Source organism: Anguilla anguilla, chromosome 9, assembly GCF_013347855.1.
Source record: "Anguilla anguilla isolate fAngAng1 chromosome 9, fAngAng1.pri, whole genome shotgun sequence".
Lineage (NCBI taxonomy): Eukaryota > Metazoa > Chordata > Actinopteri > Anguilliformes > Anguillidae > Anguilla > Anguilla anguilla.
Window position 1 is genome coordinate 5,823,229 of NC_049209.1, and position 21,585 is coordinate 5,844,813.

General features: G+C 41.3%; 1 protein-coding gene across 5 annotated transcripts in view; it reads right to left on the reverse strand.

The window, feature by feature from the left end:
- Positions 1-21,585, reverse strand: part of LOC118236452 (Down syndrome cell adhesion molecule homolog) — a 103,878-nt gene that overhangs the window by 45,036 nt on the left and 37,257 nt on the right. The window contains exon 1 of one of the 5 annotated variants that reach the window (XM_035434853.1): positions 424-592. The exons of the other annotated variants lie outside the window; for them this stretch is intronic. The gene's annotated coding sequence lies outside the window, so the exon portion shown is untranslated. Of the gene's footprint in view, positions 1-423; positions 593-21,585 lie in introns of those variants that run through there. 5 annotated transcript variants of the gene reach the window in all.

Sequence of the window (21,585 nt, forward strand, 5' to 3'; positions counted from 1 at the left end):
CATGTAACTGCCACATGTGCCTATATATACAAATAAGCAGGAGGATGTACATTCTGTCAAATAAAAATAAATTAATACTTGGAGCTAAATAGCCTTTGGTTCTTATGCTGTACACATTTATTAAGTGGATCTAAGAACAATAAAAAGGGGAAACACTAAGATGCAGAAAAATAAAAATGTGCCCTGTATTAAACAAAGACAACCATACATTCTAAAATATGACAAAAAATAAATAAAACAACACAAGCAAAAACAAAATCGAAAACTGCTGTATTTGTGGGAGTAGAATTCTGATTCTCTGTCACTTGAAAAGGAAAAAAAAAAATCCAATGAAAGCCGAAGGACCCATTGTCTGGCTCATTTGACATCAGACATATTCTTGTGGTGAAAAGGCAGGGCCCAGTCAGCTCAGCTTTCCCCTACCTGCTGTTGATTTTGCCTGCTACCTCCTATCCTCCTCCTTCTCCTTCTGCCCCTTTTCCTCCTCTCCATCTTCCTCTCCTCTGTCTCTCCACCTCATGAATAATGCAGCCGGCACTAACTTCACATTCGGTTTCTCTGACCCCGAATGAGTTTCCCACAATGCACTGGGCAACCTTTTTTTTTTTCCTAGAGCACGATCGTTGTCAGAGAATGGAGCCAAATGGTGCCGGCATTTTGTTTCCATGTCTAAGAGGAATCTGCACCCCCCCCACCCCCCACCCCCCTCCCCCCAGCCCCACCACCCCCCGTGCACACCCCCTCAATCCAACTGCAGTCATTGTCAAGGTGCAGCACGCTGCAGTGCGGCTACTGTGTCAGACAGCTGTTCTTTTGAACATATACCCGTCAATTCCGTGTGTGTGTGTGTGTGCATGGATCATTGCGTGTCAACCTGGACACACACAAAAAGCACAAAAACAGCAATCCGCTAATTAAGAGAGAAGCCAGATCATACATGAACTAGGCAAAAGCTAAAATACAAAAATTTAAAATTAAATGATTTAAAAACAGGACAACTGCAATGCTTTCGCATTCATATTCTGTTGAACAGTACACAGTAAAATGTCCAGTGTTAATTCAAGACTAGCTGTATTAATTCAACCCTCACAGATAACATTTGCTTCCCATCTGTGAGAGCTGAATTAACACTGGACATTTTACAGTGTATCAACCACAATAACATAAATAAGGGACAACATTAACCTGGCTATATTTTATGGAATTGTTTAGGGGTACTGAGTCCTCTCAGCACAAATATTGTTTGAAGAAAGAGAAGATTAGATTTTAGTTGTTCCAATGACCTTTGGCATGCACTTATTTTACATCACTTTGGATAGAAGCGTCTGCCCAATAAATGTAATGTAATGTAATGTCAACCAAATTGAACACCTCTGGGAGATTTTGGACCGACATGTAAGACAGCACTCTCAACCACGATCATCAAAACACCAAATGAGGGAATGTCTTTCTGAAGAATGGTTCCATTCCTCCAGAGTTCCAGAAACTTGTAGAATTTGTGGCAAGGCACATTGAAGCTGTTCTGGCACCTCACTAAGACACTTCATGTAGGTTTTTCCTTTAATTTCTCACCCACCTGTGTGTGTATGCATGTATGTGTGTGACGTATGTATGAATGTGAGTGATGTATGCATATGTGTGTGTGTGTTTGCATGTGTGTGCTATAGCCAGTGAAGCAGGGTCAATAGTAACGATCCAGTGCGCTCCAGTACACCGGTCCCGTGCCTGACAGCTCATCTATGCAAACTGACAGGTATGCACAGAAGGGCTTCAATAATGTATGACTGCACTGGGTGTAGGAGAGAGAATGAGTGGGGTGGAGCTTCGACACCCCCTCCCCCATCTGCCTTCGCCATTGCCCAACATCACACAGGCTCTGGGAATGGGCAGAGTTCAAATGTCTACCTGACTCTCACTGCACGGATTTCTCAATCCAACAGACCATTTCCTTTCTGGCACCAACAATTTCCTGACACTGTTTGCTGTAGAGGTTAGCACTGACCCTTCACAGATACAGATACACGGAATGCATATGCATCCTTAGTTCACTTCTATTTAATAGAAGAGGGTATTGGGGTAAATAATTTTTATGATCTGCAGTACACTTGGAGGAAGAAATCCAAGGAAATGATTTAGTTTTTTTCAATGATGCTTGCATTTTTACTATGATTGCAGTACTGTAGAAAAAAAAAATGAATTGACATATTTCAGGTCGATTTTTACAAATGTCTACAAAAAGAGAGCTGAAATATTAATAATACCTCTACACAAGAAGAATGTTTTGTCTAATAACCAATGTTTTTATAGTGATACATAATGAAGGTTCTTCTGCGGTTCGCATTCTGCATCCACATAAATTCATGTTGCTTCATTGCAAAGAGAGATTTTGGATAACAGGTTGACATACAACGTAAATAAGAATGCATTGCAGTTTGTAGTATTCTGTGAATATGTACCTCAAGTACTCCTTTTATAAACAATAAGAGCATTATATTAAAATGAGGAATTACCATAGTTGCCATACACAGTACTGTAGCTGATCTTGAGACTTTGTAACTATGAAGTTACCACATTACTGTGGTACAGGAGTATCTGTAAAACCGTCTCCAAATTATTATATGCTTAGAGGATTCTCTGGTGCATGCCAGTCTGTATACAGTAGCTCAAATTAAGCATAACTTTTTAGGGCTTGCAAATAGCCAATGCTTGGCAGGCCTTCCCTGACTAGATGGCCCCTTACGTCAAAAGCAAAGTTAAACTAGGATGTGGCAGCTTTTTATTCACTGATGGAGACATAAAAATACCCTGTGGGACACCGTTAGCGCCTGTCATTTTAAATGACTTACAAATTAGCATACAAAAAAAAGTGTTGAATGTAAAATACAACTTTCACATGCTAATTCAAATCATGGTGAGGCTACATAATTATCAAAAACATTTCACTGAACCCTGTTAAACACATCACTGCAGCCCCCTTGAATACCGTGATACCTCCACCCACCATAGCCTCTCTCTCAACAGGAAGAGACACAAACAGAGAAGAAAAGGGTACTATAATAGCCCTGAATCACAAATTTCTACCACATATTTATACATGACTGGGTATCTCACAACTTACAACACAAGGTGCAGTGACAGTAAACAAACATTCAGATGCAGGTACACAGTATATCTATGCCCAGATTCAATGTATAGTAGGATAACTGATTTATTGTACTTAAAAGATTATTTAAAATGTTTGATACATTCTATATTTTAATTGATATTTAAAATAAAATGGCATAAATGTGATGCCAAATATGATTCCAACAAATAGGCTGCATAAAATGTTTCATGACAACGTAACGTTAGCTTGATAGCATGCATGCTGTATCTAATTAATACCCTTTCAGGCTGTGGCGATGTAGGATTCTCTTAATGGTGGATGTAGATACTTCGGTACCTGATGCCTTCAACTCCTTCACCAGTTCCTTTGTTGTTGTCTTGGGGTTCAGTTGAACCTTTCGGACTAAAGTTCGTTCAGCCCTGAGAGTTAATTTGTGCCTCCTTCCTGAATGATGCAGTGTCTGTGTGGTCCCAAGATGTTTATATATGCGTACAATTGTTTGTACAGATGCTCGTGGTTTCTTCAGTTGTTTGGAAATTTCTCCTAAGGAGGAACCGGACTTGTGGAGGTCCAAAAATTTTTTTCTTGGCTGAGTTGCTTGGATTGTCCAATGATATCAAGGGCAAAAAGGCAGTGGGTCTAAAGGTAGCCCCTTAAATACAGCCACACGTGCCAATTAACTCCCAATCAACTCCTAATTATAACAATTGGCCGACCAGAAGCTTCTAAAAAAGCCATTACATCAATTTCTGGAATATTCCAGACTGTTTAAAGAGATAGTCAACTTGGTGTATGTAAACTTTTGACCCACTGGAAATTCTGATATAGTGAATTAAAGCTGAAATAAATGTGTCTCAAATCGATTGTTTTAAAATGACCTCTGATGTGAACAAAGTAGATGCCCTAATTGACTTGAAAAAAAAGAAATGTATGGTAATATGAAATGTGCAAAGTTGAGAAAAACTGAGTTTTAATATCTTTAGCCTAGGTGTATGTAAACCTTTGGCCTCAACTGTAAATGTCTAATGGGGAGAATCATTGATTGTGAAACTGGAGCATTTGTGATGATGAGTTTGGGGCTTTATTGTGCGAAGTTGTATCTGAATTCTGTGTGTTTACATGAAGTCAGAAGGTATGGAAGTTAATGTTCTTAAGGGTTGAGAGTCTGTGGTCATTGTGGTTATTTCTGTAGGAAACCCTAAAAAGTGCCACACTCTCGATGCTGTATTGGTATGGGGCATGCCAGCCGCGTCAAGCTATAACTTGGTAGATGGCATACCTGCCATCTGAATCCATACTCCAATGTGCCCACACATTATAATTGCATGCAGTGATATAGACATTTCTTTGTGAAAAACAAGTTATGGAAGAATGAGTAAATTAACTTCTCCCTCTTCAAGAGTTATGTGTTATAGACTACCCCCATATAAACAATACATTGTGGTGGGCACAGTTTATCACATCCAAATCTATTGCAGCCAGTTCAGCTTCACTGTACAACATTTGACAGGCTACAATTTTCTTCTCAGGGACAAGCTGAGCAAAACATTCTTTCTGGATAGAGGCGAACGTGCACATTGCTCAACTGCTGATGAAGACATGATTTCCTGTTTACATGACAAGAAGTGCTGTGCATTTTACAAGCCCGTGGGAGGTGAGACTTATACCCACGCTGCTTACCATGGCACGGAAAAGGTCTTATTACAAAAAATGTAAAGGTAAAAAACATGTGACTGATGGACCAGGTTATGATGTACAGCACTGAAACAGAGGCACTGTCTTTTAATAGGGACTGCTGTCAGTAATTACTAGGATGCAATTTGATCAGTGTGGGCTAAGTATCTTCATCTGAAGGAGACTGGTTGAAATTAGCACTGATGTAATAAGTACCATTTGTCACTATTAGAGAGAAAGGTGTTGACAGCTGCTGTTGTTGTCAGGGCAACGCTGATTCTTGCCCTGCTACCATACCACCTCACAGACCCAGCACACACAAACACACATTCACACATACTCACTAACTGCAGATAGTCATATTTAGTCTGTTTAGGCAGGAATGGATTAAAAAAACTTCCCTTCCCAAAGGTAATTACAATATCAGCAACATAGACAAATTCAGTATTTATCTTACAGATTTCTCTACATACCCCTTTTATATGTGCATATGAAAACACATAGTATCAACAAATATCATTAAATCTACCAAGTTGAGTCCAAGAAGTTACTTTATGCATACTATATTTTTATAACAAGAAATAAAATGTCTACAACGCACACATAAGTACAACGCATGCATGAGTTGAAAGCATCTCATGCTCTGCACTTAATGTTTGTCCATGTGCTGAAAGCTGACCCTATCATACGGTGCTCACAATATTCAGTTCATTTCTTTAAGCATCTCCCCACCACTGTAATTTTGTCCTTCACTAAATACCACCCAAGCACAACAGACTGAACTTCTGCAGCTCTGACACTGGGTGGTGCAATCAGAGCAATATAATCAAATTACCCGCAGTCACATGTTCTGTCAGAGCTGACCAATCGGTGGTGCTTATAAGTGATTCCTTTTCTCATGCAGAATTCTCACTGTTTCACGGCATTCTGAACCTGCCAGTCATTTCACGGAGATTTGGTATCCCTTCGTGAGATCTCACGGCTTGGTTTAAATGCGTTCTTGGCTGGATTTTAATTAAGTCGGAGGTCTCCAGTGACATTGTAACATCAATCACACAGTTAGCATTGATTTCATTATCAGTTAATCAGCAACATTTCCTCAGGAACATATTGGCAACCTCCTTTCTTTATTTTCTTATACCAACCAATTGACTGAAGTAGCTCCAGTGTAACCCAGGGTCACACCGCACAAAGCAAATCTGGCCAGTCTGCCCAGACCCCACAGCCATCTTATTGTTATTGTATTGCTCTGTTCTCAGTGCTTTTTCAGTAACAGACCTTAATCCAGTGATCTCTCCAACACTCCAGTTAAATGCTGTCATATGTTGTATAAAAAAAAAAACATTTATACAACCGTTAAATGAGCCAACACTTTTCTCTGCGTGTGGCCCATAACACAGAAATACAGAACTGATAATGATCTTTTTTTCATAAATTATGACTTTTGGGACAAAATAATGGAGACACGGAGTATGTACTTGTGATGAACGTGATAAAATGACCATGGTCGTGATAATGTCATGCATATGAAATGGCTTTCTCTTTTATAAGCATCACACTCATTAATTTTGTTATGTGTTGATTTAAATAACATATTGTGTACATGAGCACAGATGCAATATTTGTCAAATTTAAAGACATATTTCCCAATTTTAGATGTACACAAACTGGTAGTGACAAAGGGTCATATCATCTGAAAATCTGAGATAGTTTAGCATCAGATTAGAGGACCACCACATTTGTTTCCTTTCCCTAATTAAAAGAAATCTACAATATATTTAAATTACCATAATCTAATATTCTGCTACATCACTGTGTCTGTATTTATACAATGAAAAATGAAACAACTTTAAAGCTCTCCAGGAACACAGCCTGTGTAACTTGACAGTAAAAACTGAATATTACTAAGACTATACCTAACAGACACCAAGCCGTACAGAGTCACTGCACTGCTATAGTTATGTGCCCTGTGGCCAGTTATTGTGATGGGCAAAGAAAGAAAGAAAAAAAAAAGCATTTGTTATCAAATGAAACACATGGCTCGGCTTTTCTGAACCTCGTTAAGGCTCTACCTGCACCTGCCACGTTCCCACCCTCCGTCCCTCCCCTGTCACGCAAACCTGGGCTCTTGTCATATCTGTGGCTTTGTTTTCTGTCTGATTGATGTGGGCCAAATGCCTGACCCTATTCTGGACCCCTTTTCAATTCCTCTGTGCTCTCCCGCTCTGTGTTCATAATAGGTGGAGCTGTGTCTTCTGCTTGCAGTAGAACCATCTTTATGCGGATCTTGAATTTAAAAGCCTGATTATTTGCATTCAATTAACTGGAAAAAGGATGAGACACTCCACTCTGCTTGACACAGACATAGCACCCATTTTTTTTTAAATTCACTGATCTCAAAATTCTTGAAATAGTAAAGACACATTTATTTTAAGTTTATATTCTTGTATAAGTTTAACAATGAAATCCCCCTGTACCATAACCCCCATGCTATGCTATCCCACGCGTAGAAGCACAGACAAACCACAGAACCAAAAAAATGTGCTTTGGGAAGAGTGTTCATTCCTCCCGAACCTCGGCGAATGAGGTGATGCGGTGTGACGGCGCTGTCCTCATTCCCTATTGCCCTACTCTCTGCTGCCCCCAAGGGAACTGCCTCTCCAACACCCCCACTAAAACCCCCACCCACTACCCCATCATTTCAGCTGACCTCCCCTCTGCCGTCAAGTGCACTGATAACGATAATTAATGTTCCAGGCCTGCCAAAAATATCTTTGATGATGCTTCCTATTTTCAGTGGAGGGAGAGATGATAAAAAAAAATTGGCTAAATATTCCTGTCGTGTCATGTTGTTTCGGGGTGACATAAAAGCAAGTGACACGTGTGACATTAAACAAAGGTCATGCAGAGAAGCAGACAACGCTACTCTGAGCAGAGCTGTTTGCTGCGCTAGCAAAGTCAAGTCGGTAACAGGGTAAAGATACAGGAGGGGCTTTAATGCATGTTTTCATTTTTTTTTGTTCCGGACATAATTGTTGCTCTGCTTAATTACAACAACTTATTTGTTGAATGGCACATGCTGTATATAGAATGTGAAATAAACTGAGAACCTCATGAATATCAAATATATCCAAGCCCCTCAAAGTCCTCTATTAGTAGTAATGTATAAGTGTATTCAACCTCATACCCTTCCAAGCCCTGAACATAAAATTCAATAAATCTTTGACAGGAAATGTTCTCCTAGTGCACATTAGCAGTGACAAAGCACATTTAGACTCTCAGGTTAAATAAAACAATGTAAGTAACTCCAAATATTCCCATTTGTTTTTGTAAAAGGTCACCATAAATGAAACCATACAACTACTGCAAGCATACATTGCTTCATGCTCATTTCTCTATAAATTGTCTGTAAATTTGTGATGCAGAAATACGTTACACTTGCGATGATCTTGTACCAAAAGCACTTCAGACAACTTGAAATAATCTGTCTTCAGTCTGAAAATGAGCTGATTGCAACATTTAAATCCTTACACATGAAGGGCACAAGCCCCATTCTTATTCTGGGTTTCACAAAATGTACTAAGTCTAAAACCCAAGGGAATACTAAACCTCACCTCTGTGGAACTAGGGGTTAGAAGTAGGGGCTATATTTGCTTCCAGAAAAGGGTAAAGCTGATGTAAAGCACTCCAGGCAGACAAAGCACAGGTGATGGAATTTTAGGCCAGCCAGACAGGCAGGCTGTTCTACCTAATCACTCAGAAGACATGGAGCCATACACGCTGCTAACCGGCAAAGAAAAGCAAAACAACGGTTAGAGGCCAGCCCTAGCATGTGATCAATCATCTGATATGTCATATTTTCTGTCTAAACATAGCCATGTCCCATTTATCCCCCCCCCCTCCCTCCCTCCCCTCCCCCCTCCCTCCACCCCCACCCCCACCCCCACCCCCCATAATGGAAATATTACAAGTAATGGTGCGTCGATTGCTCCAGCAGCCGCCGCCGCAGTGACGACATTAGAGAGTATCCCCCTCTCTCTCTGGAACGCCCGGCGCAGGCGCGCTAATTTGACAGGGCTGTGATCTATAGTCTGGAGCAGACGGTGCAGCACACCGGCGGTGGTGCGGCTCAGCTATCAGCTGTGCTGGGTTGTTGTCCTGTGACGTCACGCCTGGGAGTGGGAGACTCCAAACGCGCGAACGCTTCTCCCGCCATTTCACATAACACAGGGAGGGAAAAATTCACACATGGAGTACGAGAAAGGGGGCGGGGTGGAAATTAATTTAAAAAGCAATCTCAAGCCTCTTTCTTTCTTACTCCTTTTTTTCTGTCTCTCCCCTCTCTCCCTGTCTCTCTATCTTTTCCATCTCTCTCTCTTTATATCCCCCCCAGCCACCTAACACACCCCCCCTCCCCTCCCCAACCTGCCTGCCCCCACCCCCCCCCCCCCCCGGCACTACACGACCAGGAATAATTTTCTGCGTGGCTGCAATCCCCTTCGGAGCTCTGTGCAAATACAGTGTTTCTGGTCAGCGCAGGGCGTGGAAGAACAGAAAGCTTCGGTCCACACTGCGCCCCCCCCCCAGGGCTGCGACAGGGCTGACGTAGTCTTTGGGCTCAGCCCACGCGGCTGAATATTGGCTAATTTCAACCTCAATTTCCCCCTAAATGAATGGATGCCCGCCCTGGTGCGCTGTGCGTCTCTTAATTGGCCTGCGTTAGATTCAAGCCATTAAACCACTGATGTCTTCATGTTTGCACTGCAATGATTGCCCCCCCCCCCCCCCCACCCTTGCCAGAGAATAACGGCCTTATCTTCCCGCCTCTGGTGCGTTCTGTATGAATAGTCATTAGTTTTACTTTCAACAGACAGTAACTTACAAAGTAACCATTACCCATGAATAAACATGTGCCTTCACATTCATGGCTCAGTTTTACAAATTACTTACTCCTTATAACAATTACTTTATGGGATTTTTTTGTAAACAAACTGAAAAAACTGTACTATGCTCAAGTACCTGCCAGTAGTATTCAATCTTGGTTTCAATCACGTGGCCTTCAGGTCAAGTGTCCATTGCCACTCTCGAGTTAAAGCTGTGTGATGTTACCCTCTATGTGCATATGGAGCCGCTACAAACCCAGCTACATAGCTATTTACTTTTCAGTGATTCACCCAACAAACACTTACTGTTTGCATTCAGATTCAATCCTACTCCATTGAGTCTTCATAAATATAACTCAACCTCAAGATGCAGCCGCATATAGTTTTAACTTTTAGCTTAAAACTTAGCTCACCTGTATACAAAGGTTTACCCATGGCACCAGAAAAATACAGTTCAAATGTTTCTATTTTAATGCCTTTATGTATTTATTTATTTATTTAACCTTTATTTACCCAGGGTAGGGTCACTGAGGACAGATGCTCGTTTGCAGGAATACCCTGCTTCATACTCATACACATTCACACTTGGGAGCTGCCCAGTACAACCACAATCTTCTATTGTTGGCCACTGAGCAGCTCCACTGGAGGGAGAGACCATTTTTTAGTCAATTAAATCAGGGGATGATTAGGTGGCAAGTTTTTGCAAGAGCCAGATCTGGGATTTTAGCCAGGACACCGGGGAACCCCCTACTCTTTGCGAATAGTGTCATGGGATCTTTAATGACCACAGTGAGTCAGGACCTCGGTTTAATGTCTCATCCGAGAGATGGTATCTCCTACAGCACAGTGTCCCCGTCACTGCACTGGGGCATTGGGGTTTATTTAACCAGAGGGAAGACTGCCCCCTGCTGGCCCACCAACACCACTTCCAGCAGCAACTCAGTATTCCCTGGTGGTCTCCCATCCAAGTACTAAGCAAGCCCACACCTGCTTAGCATCAGCCAGTCGGTAGGAGCAGAGTGTGTGGTGAGCAGAATGCCTCAGTACATGTTGTATGTGCTATGATTACCCTCTAGTATCACGACAGTTATAATTAGAAATAGTGATATGACTATGAGGTAACTAGTAATATATCTATGGAAAATGCAACAAAAAAAAATTATACTAGTGTGTTGAAGAGGAGTCATCACAGTACAACGCCAATGGAAATATCCCAGGAGAAATTAATACAGTAAAAGCCAAATGTCCAGAAGACACTTTCTGGAAGGAGAAAGGTCACACCTGTGCCTTCAGAGACCTGTTCTAACTCTCATGCGCCAGAACTTCCTAAATTCCTTTGCACTCATATCAGGGTGCCAGACTTCACAAGCTTGCATTGAAACAGTTTGCACTGAAAGCTGATTAATGGCAAAATCATACAGAACTCTGACCTGTGCCGATTCACGGCAAAATTCTGACTAAAAACACAACAAATCATGATACTGTCTCAAATTAGTCACTGGAAATTCAGGTCTGACTGCACTGTGGGAGGATTAAATTGCACCCTTGTTCCACTGAAAAATGAATATCATTCTTATCATCTTGCCTCCTGTCCTGATGACAAGAGATACAGCATATGAAATAAATATGTCTAAAGGTGACTATCAAAATGAACACCAACACAGATGCATTTTGCTTTATTGTGTTGACCACTTCATGTATTCCAATTTTCAGAATAAACTGTAAATTAATCTGTTGTAAATAATTATATAAACTATTTGGACAGTCCAGTCCATATCCACATCCAGCTGCTACGATCTAAAAAAAAAAAATCAACCATTGCTCAGAGAAAATTCACAGTGGACAAATGTGATTCTTAATAGGGGAGTACACTGTAGACCACTGTATTGGCTAAAGCAGCAATTTGGCAGCTGAAACAGTATAATGAGCACACCTTGTATTTATTTTATCTGTAGTCTGTATCTGTAGTTGTCGATACCAGACAGTGGCACAGTGCTACAGTGCCTCTTTGAAATGCTTCACATGAGAAGCAAACAATACTGAAGACCCCCATGTGGCCATCATCTAGGATCAAAGAAAGAGACTGTCCATGAAACATTTTCTTCTGCCAGGCAGAGAGTGCATTTAGGCCTTTTTCTTTCATCTTTGATCATGCGCTTCCAGAAAAACAGATAAATCAGATGATCTCAACAGCAGAAATAAAGCTATTGAGAGAATATTTATCACATGCAAGTTGCAAAAATTCAGAGATTCATTTTAACACATATTTCAAATGAAACATTGGCTGTACTATCTCTCGCAAATTCCACGTTCATAATTTTTTCAGTATTAACAAAAAAAATTTAACAATCACAATTGTTGTAATGTACAGGAATATTCAGAAATATTCACTTCAAAACATGTGTTGAGACTTAACATTACTATCAGTAAGTACATGCTGTTTTTGGCTTACCATAAAAAGCCACTTCAACTTCGCTTGAAATATATGAAATGTAAATACATGAAATAAAGTCAATATGCTGTAAAAAACACACACCAGGGCTGTGCACAGACTTTTGGAGGGGCCGAGATTGAAGCTGGAAAAAGTGCTCCCCTGGTGCACGCATTTACAGGCAACACCAGCTCTTCTGCACGTGCACAATATAATTTCATTCACACTGACTCCTCGCACACGACAGTGCAGTACAGTACTGCAACCATGAACCTCGTAGAAAAAACTGTGATACTCAAAGGTGGTGAGGAGCACGCTACTGGTGAAGATGCTCTACCCCATGCATGTGTCAGGATGAGAGAAATGGTGATTAGTGATACAGTAGGACCAAACCAAACAGTGGTGGCTACTGAGGTGAAAGTTGACTAGGTGTAAAACTTCCCCTTAAACTGATCAGTGGTCTCAATCTATTTCCAATAATTTTCCTTGATTGTCAATACATATTGTCCAACATAAGCCAAGGAATCCTGGGGACCACATGGTTCAAGACTTATGGGACAAAACGTAAATGGTTGTGTTACGCCATTTGGCCATTAGTTATCATGGTGATAACCTCAGTAGTGGGGGGCATAGTAACATACCTGCCAAGTTTCATAGCTGTACAATTTACGATTTTCACTGCTTGTTCCATTTTAGGGAAGAATTTAAAAAAAAAAAAAAAAAAAACTATAAAATAATAACAAACGGAATAAAAACAATAGAGTTCCAGAAGCTTTGCTGCTTTAACCGCTAATACTACTACTACTACTACTACTACTACTACTACTACTAATACCACTACTATTACTACTACTACTACTACTACTACTACTACTACTAATAATAATAATAATAATAATAATAATAATACATTTCCAAGAGGTGATTTAAGCCAAAAGCCTCACCTCAGGTCTATCTGTGCACATGCCTGACAAACACATTAAAACAGAGCTACTCAGAATAATTATTTACAGTCTACAAAAGCAAACTAGATTAACACATGGGCTGGGTCAAATACCCATGAATAATGGAGGCTGATTCAAAGCATCTTACGGTGTAAAGCACTTGTTACTTATTTGCGACTGTACTTGCTTATTTAGTGTTCTGTGTCATTATAAAGGGAATTCCCATCTTTGGTCTAACACTAACAAAATGCTGGGCCCATCCCCTATATAAACAGTATAATCTTTGTTTTAATCACGCTAAAATAACAAATACACGAATGCAAACACAGCGTTAAGAGCTCTTATCTAGCAGGGAAAGCAGTGAACAGAGAAAAGAGACGAGAGGGGATTCAGTCATCAAACAATTGGCTCACATTAAAATACTCTCCCCTCTTGTGTTAGACGTCCTCTGGGACTCAAACCGCTGAACAACCCCCCCCTTTTTTTAATTGTCTGTTTTTTCCCTTCATTAAAGCTGAAGTGTGTGAGTAATTTTGCGTCATTAAATATTCAGAGCTTGGGAGAAGGAAAGCAAGCTTTAGGGTCTTAAAGAGCAGAGCAGACAGTGGTGAAATTATACCCGGCTCAGCTCTCTCCAGCTCTTTGTTTAAACTGCTTGAAATGAAATCTGTGTGTTGTAGCCTGTAATGCGAGATTATTTAGAACAAATGAAAACAGCACTCTTAATTTTTTATGACACCTACTGTCGGCAAATAAAAATAAACACAGTGATATAAAATTGAATAAACTGTACACCTTTACATTATAAATAAAAAGTGCTGACATTAACTTTTTCCACAAGGGACGGGTGTGGGCTCAAGGAATAGCGTTATGCATTAAAACGACAAATCGCTTCTCGTCACATTAATACCGCTAATTAAATCAATCGGCAGTAAACTACATCGCAGAAATGAGCTGTTTCAACTCGTTGCCACACAAAACATTTGCACCAAAAAAATTATTGCCAGTCATTTCGGTGTCACCCCCCTGTAATGGTGTCACCCGGTGCGGTCCACACCCCCCGCACCCCTCTAGTGACGCCTCTGCATATGATTTCCATAATACAACCATACTGGCTCACTCACATTCATGTCCAAAATAACCAGATAAAGTATAGTCCAGCACTGCGACTTTTAGATTGTTCTGTAAGGTAGAGTAACTTGCACTCAGCAGCCCCTTCACAAGTAATGTATTTTACTCAAATCTACAATCAACCAAGAAGGGGAATTCACAATGCCAGAGCCCACACTCCAGTGCCTCATAACACAGGCTAGTCATTGTACAGTAGCTGCTTTTCCACTGTCTTTCCTCTGATAGGACATCTCTGTACTGCAATTCTTCATTACCATCTGCAGAGTGGGAAGCACAAAGTGGTAAACGGAGAACTATGGCACAAACATTTCACAGAAAACTGAACCCCCAACATCCCAGTGATCCAGATTATGCAAGGACATACAGTAATGCTGGTTCACTGAAGCTGACTAATTAAAAAAATCCTCTCAGGATTTACATCCATACTGTAAAGGTCATCACATAACCTTTTTATAAGAGTTTCAGTATGGAGTGATTATAATTAGAATGTCCCAACATCATCTTTGTGATTTCAACCCTCTAAGCTGAACCACGTGGACATGGACCCAGAGTTCAACATTTCACCACCATATTCATTATTCATAGTATCTGGGCCTCTCATCAGTTCTACATAAAGTAACATCAAATAGGTATTTAAAGCACTCTGTTGATATAAAAACTGCCACTCTCTGTTTTTGTGTATGAAAGAAAGTTGCCGGAGAATAATATATTAGCAGTTGCAGTCCCATCAAAATCTTGTCTCGGTTCAGCCACTTAACTCTGAAAGTTAAACATCGCACTAGCCTCAGTTACAGACAGAACAGTATTGGTTAACAGGTGGAAAATAATTCACAACTGCATATATTTGACCACTGAAAACTCATGAGAGTGTCTAGAAATAGCAATATACCAGTATAGATGATAAATTGATATCGTGTTTCAAAAAGCAAACCTCCATCGTCTCTCCTGCCTCCCCAAACCCCTCTCTCTCTTTTTCACTGTCTCTCTCTCTCTCTCTCTCTCTCTCTTTCTTTCTCTCTACCACATGAAGGTTATTCAGCAGTGGCCTCGCTGACAGCTACACTACCTGTAGAATATGAATTGATGTTACCATGGAGACAGAAATTGTTCCCTTCTGCTGTTTTATAGTGCTTTGCTTTTCCTTCATTATTTTGTAAAGGATTGCCATGTACTGAAAATACATATGACGGAAGTTGCTCGTCACAGCGTTTAAGTTTCAGAATTTGGCTTTGCCAAGTGAGTTTGGACATTGTTTCAAGGGCTAGGTTAGTATTTCTGGATGATTCAATAATGCTTATATACCAAGTAGGTATATATGAACTCTGTAATATATTTTTTTAAACTTATGTTAGCTATCTATCAAACAGAACATGTTAGCTATCAAACAGAACCAAAAACTGCCAGCAGAGGATATGTCAAATTATAGCAGGCACATTATGGGTTTGATAACCATATTCGCAGCTTACATTAATTGTTAATATCATCACGTGTCTGACAACACTGGGTGTGGTTTGATTTACAGAGGGAAGGTTCATTCACCTTGAGAGGCCCTGGGAAAAGCACATTTGTAAGTCTGAAAGTCTGCAGTAATTTTTTCAGTTGTTCACACACATGCCCGAGCACAAATTGCTGTCACTGGGCTTTGAACTCTAATTTAACACGGACTGCAGTGAGGCAGCAGGTGGCACCAGACAGCCAGACAAGCCCTGCGGGACGGCAGTTGAACCTGCATGGCACATGTGGTGGCACTAGTGCTGACCAGAGGCTCCCGATGAGAGCTTCTGGACACTCTTGCCTGTTTCTTGCCATTAGGAAACACACAAGTACAGCATATCTGCCCATAAACACACACACACACACATGTTCGTATTGCTATACTTGTGAGGACATCCCATTGACTTACATTCATTCCGTAACCTCTAACCCTAACCCTAACCACTACATGCCTAACCTTAACCCTAACCTTAACCTAATTGTAACCCTAACCCTAACCCTAAGTCCTAAACCTAAAACAGCCTCTTGAACTTGTGGGGACCAGCAAAAAGTCCCCACCTTGTGTAATTTTCCTCATCTTTCCATCCTTGTGGGGACATTTATTTCTCACAAAGATAGTAATACACAGCCACGCACACACACACACACAAACATGCAAACCAACATCACTTTCAGCTTTCTTTTACCAGGCCAAAACTGAAAGACAGGCAGGTGTAGTAAACACATGTTTATAAGGCCAGACAGAGATCTGTGTCATCACACAAGGGCACAGCACTTTTCATACCATTGAAAATAAAACCAGTAAGAGAACAATGGCTTCAATATCTCCACATAAAAACTGCTGTCTGCTGTTCTTATACAGTAGTAACCACATACTTAGCATTTCAGTGCATTATGTAGTGTATTATGTATTATATAGTGTGTGTGTGTACGCGTGTGCATGCATGCGTGTGTGTGTTTTGTACCGCAGACACAACTAGAACTTGAGAAGGGAAAGAACATTTACCATTCCTTTCACCCATACATTTACATTCCTGCTATCCTCACAGCTATCAGTCTCCATTATCCATTTTATGGCACATTTTTTATGACATGTTTTATGGAACATACGGCCTAACTTAATTCCAACTAACTGAATTTGCTTTGGTCTAAATACACACAATTGCAAGGGTGCCAAATTAAATCTCTCACCTTTGCAAATATTGCCAGAATGTTATCTTTAATTAAATTTTAATTTCTGATTGCAGTTATAATTCCTGCTGTCCAAGGTAATTAGCTTTTAATGATGGTGTAATTGTCTGTAATCTGCACATGCGATGCAACGCAGGGCAAACGTTCAGGTGCCAAATGGCTGTGCTTTCTTTGTGCAGGCAGCCTGCGGCGATGAAAGAAGACCAGGCAGATAGCCTGCCTGCCTTGCAGCTGAGGGGAAGTGAAGTGTTTTGTGATAGGGCTTTTGAAATGAAGACTGCTCTGTGAAGCATGCAAATTCGCAAAAAGCAGAGATTTCATGTCAGAGATTCAGAGACCCCCTCTCTCCCTCTCTCTCTCTCTCTCTCTCTCTCCGTCCTTGCACAGTTCCTTACAGTACCAAGTCTGACAGACAGAGAAGAGAACAAAAAAATATGAAACTGAGCGATTTCAGGATTCCTGAAATGTGTCACCTTTTTTGTGCATCTGCACCCACCCTTTCAGCCTTTCTCTCCTTCAGCACACACAGCCTCCCCATTAGCTATGACCAGAGAGGGAAGGTGAGACGGTTGCTGTGGCAACCCCAGAGAGTGACACGCAAAACGTGACATGGGAATAGCGGGCCTTCAATAAAGAGACCAGGAGCTGGATTGGATGCGTACGGCAGATGGGTTATTGACGGAAGATGTACACTTTTCTTGCTGGAAGAAGAAGAAGAGAAAAAAACAAGGCAATAGAAAAGGCACCCTTTGAGTGTGCCCTGTATCTGACTGCAGCTCTCTCGTAAGCTGTCACAGCACCCTGCCAACAGCACTGCCGGGCTGTACGAGCTCCAAAAGGCTCTTTATCAACCCTGCTATACTGAAATGGGTCACGTCTGCCAGCTATAGGGCCTGCATTTTCGTCTCCTTGCCTGCTCTCACCAACAACTTTTTTTTTGACTATGCCTATATTCCTATATTGTCCAGGCCACTGCCAACTGGACAGGCACGGATGAGCTCTGGAGAAAAGAAGACAGGCAAAACGTGAATTCAGTACTGCAGGGTGCAAACATGACTGAGCAATGTTTTCCACTTGACAATACCCGAAGAAGCAAATCTGTCAGTTCTCTGTGGTGGTGGCCATATATATATATATATATATATATATATATATATATATATATATATATATGCACAATATATGTATGCCATCCTGCCAAGATAAGGCTTTGGGGGAAGAATGCACCATACTGAGATTTTGGCACTTTTCCCTGATAAACAGGCCAGTGTAGCTGGCAGCCCCTGGAACAACCAGAAAGTGTCACACAAAGCCATTTTTAGCACATTGTACCAAATGACAAGGGGGCTCTGGCATTAGTGTTCAACAGCAGTTTGTCCCTGCTTGTTTTTTGCTCAGCACTCTAGGTGATGAACACAGAACCAGAGAGCTAACGTTAGCGCTGTGAGTATCCAGAGAGTGACAGCAAGGCTGACCCCATCAGAAGCCTGCCGATCAGCCTGGCTTTCAGCCCCACCTTAACTATAAGGGCCTACATTCTCTGAGCATGTGCAACCAGCCATGGGTGCCCAGAAGACATGGCCGCCACACAGAGGACATGCCCGGCTAACGCAAGAGAGCAAGAACATCAGCATAGTTGCAGTTACATTCCCATTTGGATGGGGATAATGTTAGGATGAGAGAGCACAAAGCCAGAACTGCAAGAATGGAATTTCCAGATTTGCTTAACATAACCTTCTAAAAGATAAACTTCTTAATAAAATGAACAATTTATATTCCATTTTTTTAAAACTGAATAATGATCCTGCAGTGTTCATATAACAGGTCTGACAGGTTCCTTCATTTCTATTCTAAAACTATATCCTGCAAAGGGCTACACAAAGAAGTTGTACATATGGACAATATAACAATATGGCTGCTGTCTTCTCAAACTGCATTGGTGGTGTTGATGCCTCTGGGCCTCAGACAAAGACGTTCCTTCTGACCTCGAGAGACTGCTGGGGCTCATTCCAATCATTTATTTTATCCGTCCTTGTCTCCTCGGTCCTCGCCTGACCAGGAAATCAATCTAGATCCGCCATCTTTAAGGACATTCCAACCCGTTAAACGCTCATCGGAGGAGCCAGTAGCGCGGAACTAGGAGGATCCTGAAGGATTCTTTGTGGAAGCATTTTTTTTCAGAACGTGTGACTTATAAATGATTGACTTGAGGATCCACCTCTCCCCATCTGCCACGTCTGTAACTGACGTGGCTTCAAACTGACGTGAAAGAGCGAGTAAGTTTCATTTGCCTAATACATTTGCCTAATCCTTGATACCACTGTCCTTGTGTTCTTTCCTTGCTTCCTTTACAGTAGCTACTTGCATCTTCTCGTGGGAGGAACTAAGGCGCAAGGAAAGGACGCGGGAAAGAATGCAAGGAGGTAAAAATAAGCAATTGCAATGAGCCCTTGGTCAGTTTCCCATGGAGAAGCAGAAGGGAATATAAAAACAAAACAATGGGTGGCTGAAATGGAGAAACTGCCCCCTGCAGTGGGGATGACCTTAAAAAAGTATCAAAACATTGTTGACCTGTTAAAACCAGCTGGGTGGACTGTCGCAGTGCAGAGTAACTGCAATGACATTGTAATAATACAATGTTCAATACTGCAAGTGCTTAAAGGAAAATTACAGGAAAACTGGAGATGATTACATGTAATAAATCTATAAAATAAAAAAAATAATAAAACCAGAAAAATACAGGTGGAATTTTTCTGTCTGCCTTTGTCTGTGTCTGCCTGTCTGTCCGTTTAGAGGATAAAGAGACCTGATTTCATTTGAATGCTTTGGATAAAAAGCACAGTTTTCCAGAAAGACTAATCATTATTATTTTGAGACATTCTGGCGTTCTGTTTCAATTAAACATTTCAAAATTTCAGACGCATCAAAAGCCCCGTGGTACAAAGCAGGATCTACCCTGCCAATCATGTCATCACATTGGGTTCAATAAGAGGAATGCTGAAAAACAGGACAGTGAGAAGAAGGCTACATGAGACAGGAAAGTAACATATGCTGCAAGTCTCCATTTCCCAGGTCACTCCAAATGAGCCAAAAGCAGCCCTCAGATCGAATGAGAAATAATTACATTAACCAGCAGCTGCTTCACAAAACCAATATTTGGTTCTGCAAATCTGCACATGTACTGTTCAGTAAGGCATCTTCGATTCTGAACACAGAATGCCTTTTCTTACAGAATGCTCTGGGGAAGGCACGGTACAATATTTTAAAACGGTGTATCAGTAAATTATTTCATGAAAATCAGCAGTTAAGGAATTCTAATTCCTGTCAGGACAGGGAGCAACACTAGCATATTGTCAATGTTGGATAGAGTTCCTTGAGTTTTATTATTTTCTTCCTGCACAAAAGTGAGCATAAGTAAATTTTAAAATGGTAGGAGAAAACATATGTTTTGATACATACCGTCCCAGGAAACGGCACAAACAATGGCCAAAAACACAGAAACTCAGGTTAGTCTTCACTGCAATTACTAATGAGCTAATGTCTCACAATGCCACTGTGAAAAAAGATACTGTCAAGATAATAGCCTAGCTCCAGTCTATCAGTTAGGCATAGCTTCAGTGGGGGGTTGGGGTTCCCAGACTTGATGCAGAGACTGTGATGAAACAGCACTGGCATATGAGGAACAAGAGAGTCATCGGCTTGGGACCTGCTCAGAGTACTCTTCTCTGTGGCGTAAATGAAACAGGTTTCAGCATTATGCAAGAAAGGCGCCCGCGCGGGGTCTGTGATCGCTGTGATACGTTTATCAAAAAAGCGGGGAACGAAAAGCGGTGCGCTTTCATCCCCCCCTCCCCCCCTCCCCCCCGGCCCGTGCAGGCGGGGGGAAAAATGCTTCTTGACACAGGGGATGGGCGGGACTTTCATGCTTTCCTTGTGGGGTAGTGAGGCTGCATTGGAACCCGGCATCTTGAATTTCGGCAATGGCATTTTGACAAGCTAGTAGCACACTCAGCGAGGATTACCTGACTATGTGTATGTGTGTGTGTGTGTTTGTGTGTGTGCATACGTACGTATATGGTACGTGTGCGCACCTCTGTGTGTGAACAGTGTGTGCATGTGCATGCACAGTATGCCGGCTGTACGTGTCGTCAGGTTCATAATGCACCCTTCTGTTCGTGCCCCACAGCTGTGCAGTATTGTTTAATAGTGCCCTCCGTTTAGTGCTGATATGTAAATACATTGAAATAATGTGGGCAGTATAGTGCGGCAGCTCGGAACGCAAAGTCAACAGTCACCTCGGGCCACCGGATCCTTCTTGATTATTACAATTTGAAAATGACGTGCGCTTAACGCTGCCCCTGTGCCCCCTTGTTGCTGTTAATTACAGCTTCTGAGCTGGGTTCTGTCTCGTCCTGAGAGAACAGTCTCTTTAGCAAGTGATCTTTATACACACAAACTATGAACGCTCGACAAAGGTTCCTCACTTGCCCTGGCCTTAAGTCATTTCCATTTCTTATCAAATAAGAAACCACAAATCTTCAACTGTGGAAAGCGCATCAACAAACGCTACTTTAACATGTCAAAATTAACACAATTAATTTTGCTTTCCCCAATAATTTAAAAATATATAATTATTTATCTTCTTAGAAAAGTGTTCCTTAGAAATGGCTCCAGCTAGAAAGCATATGCAATTAGTGGCCTGCTTTGAATACTGATCCCTGTGTATATAAT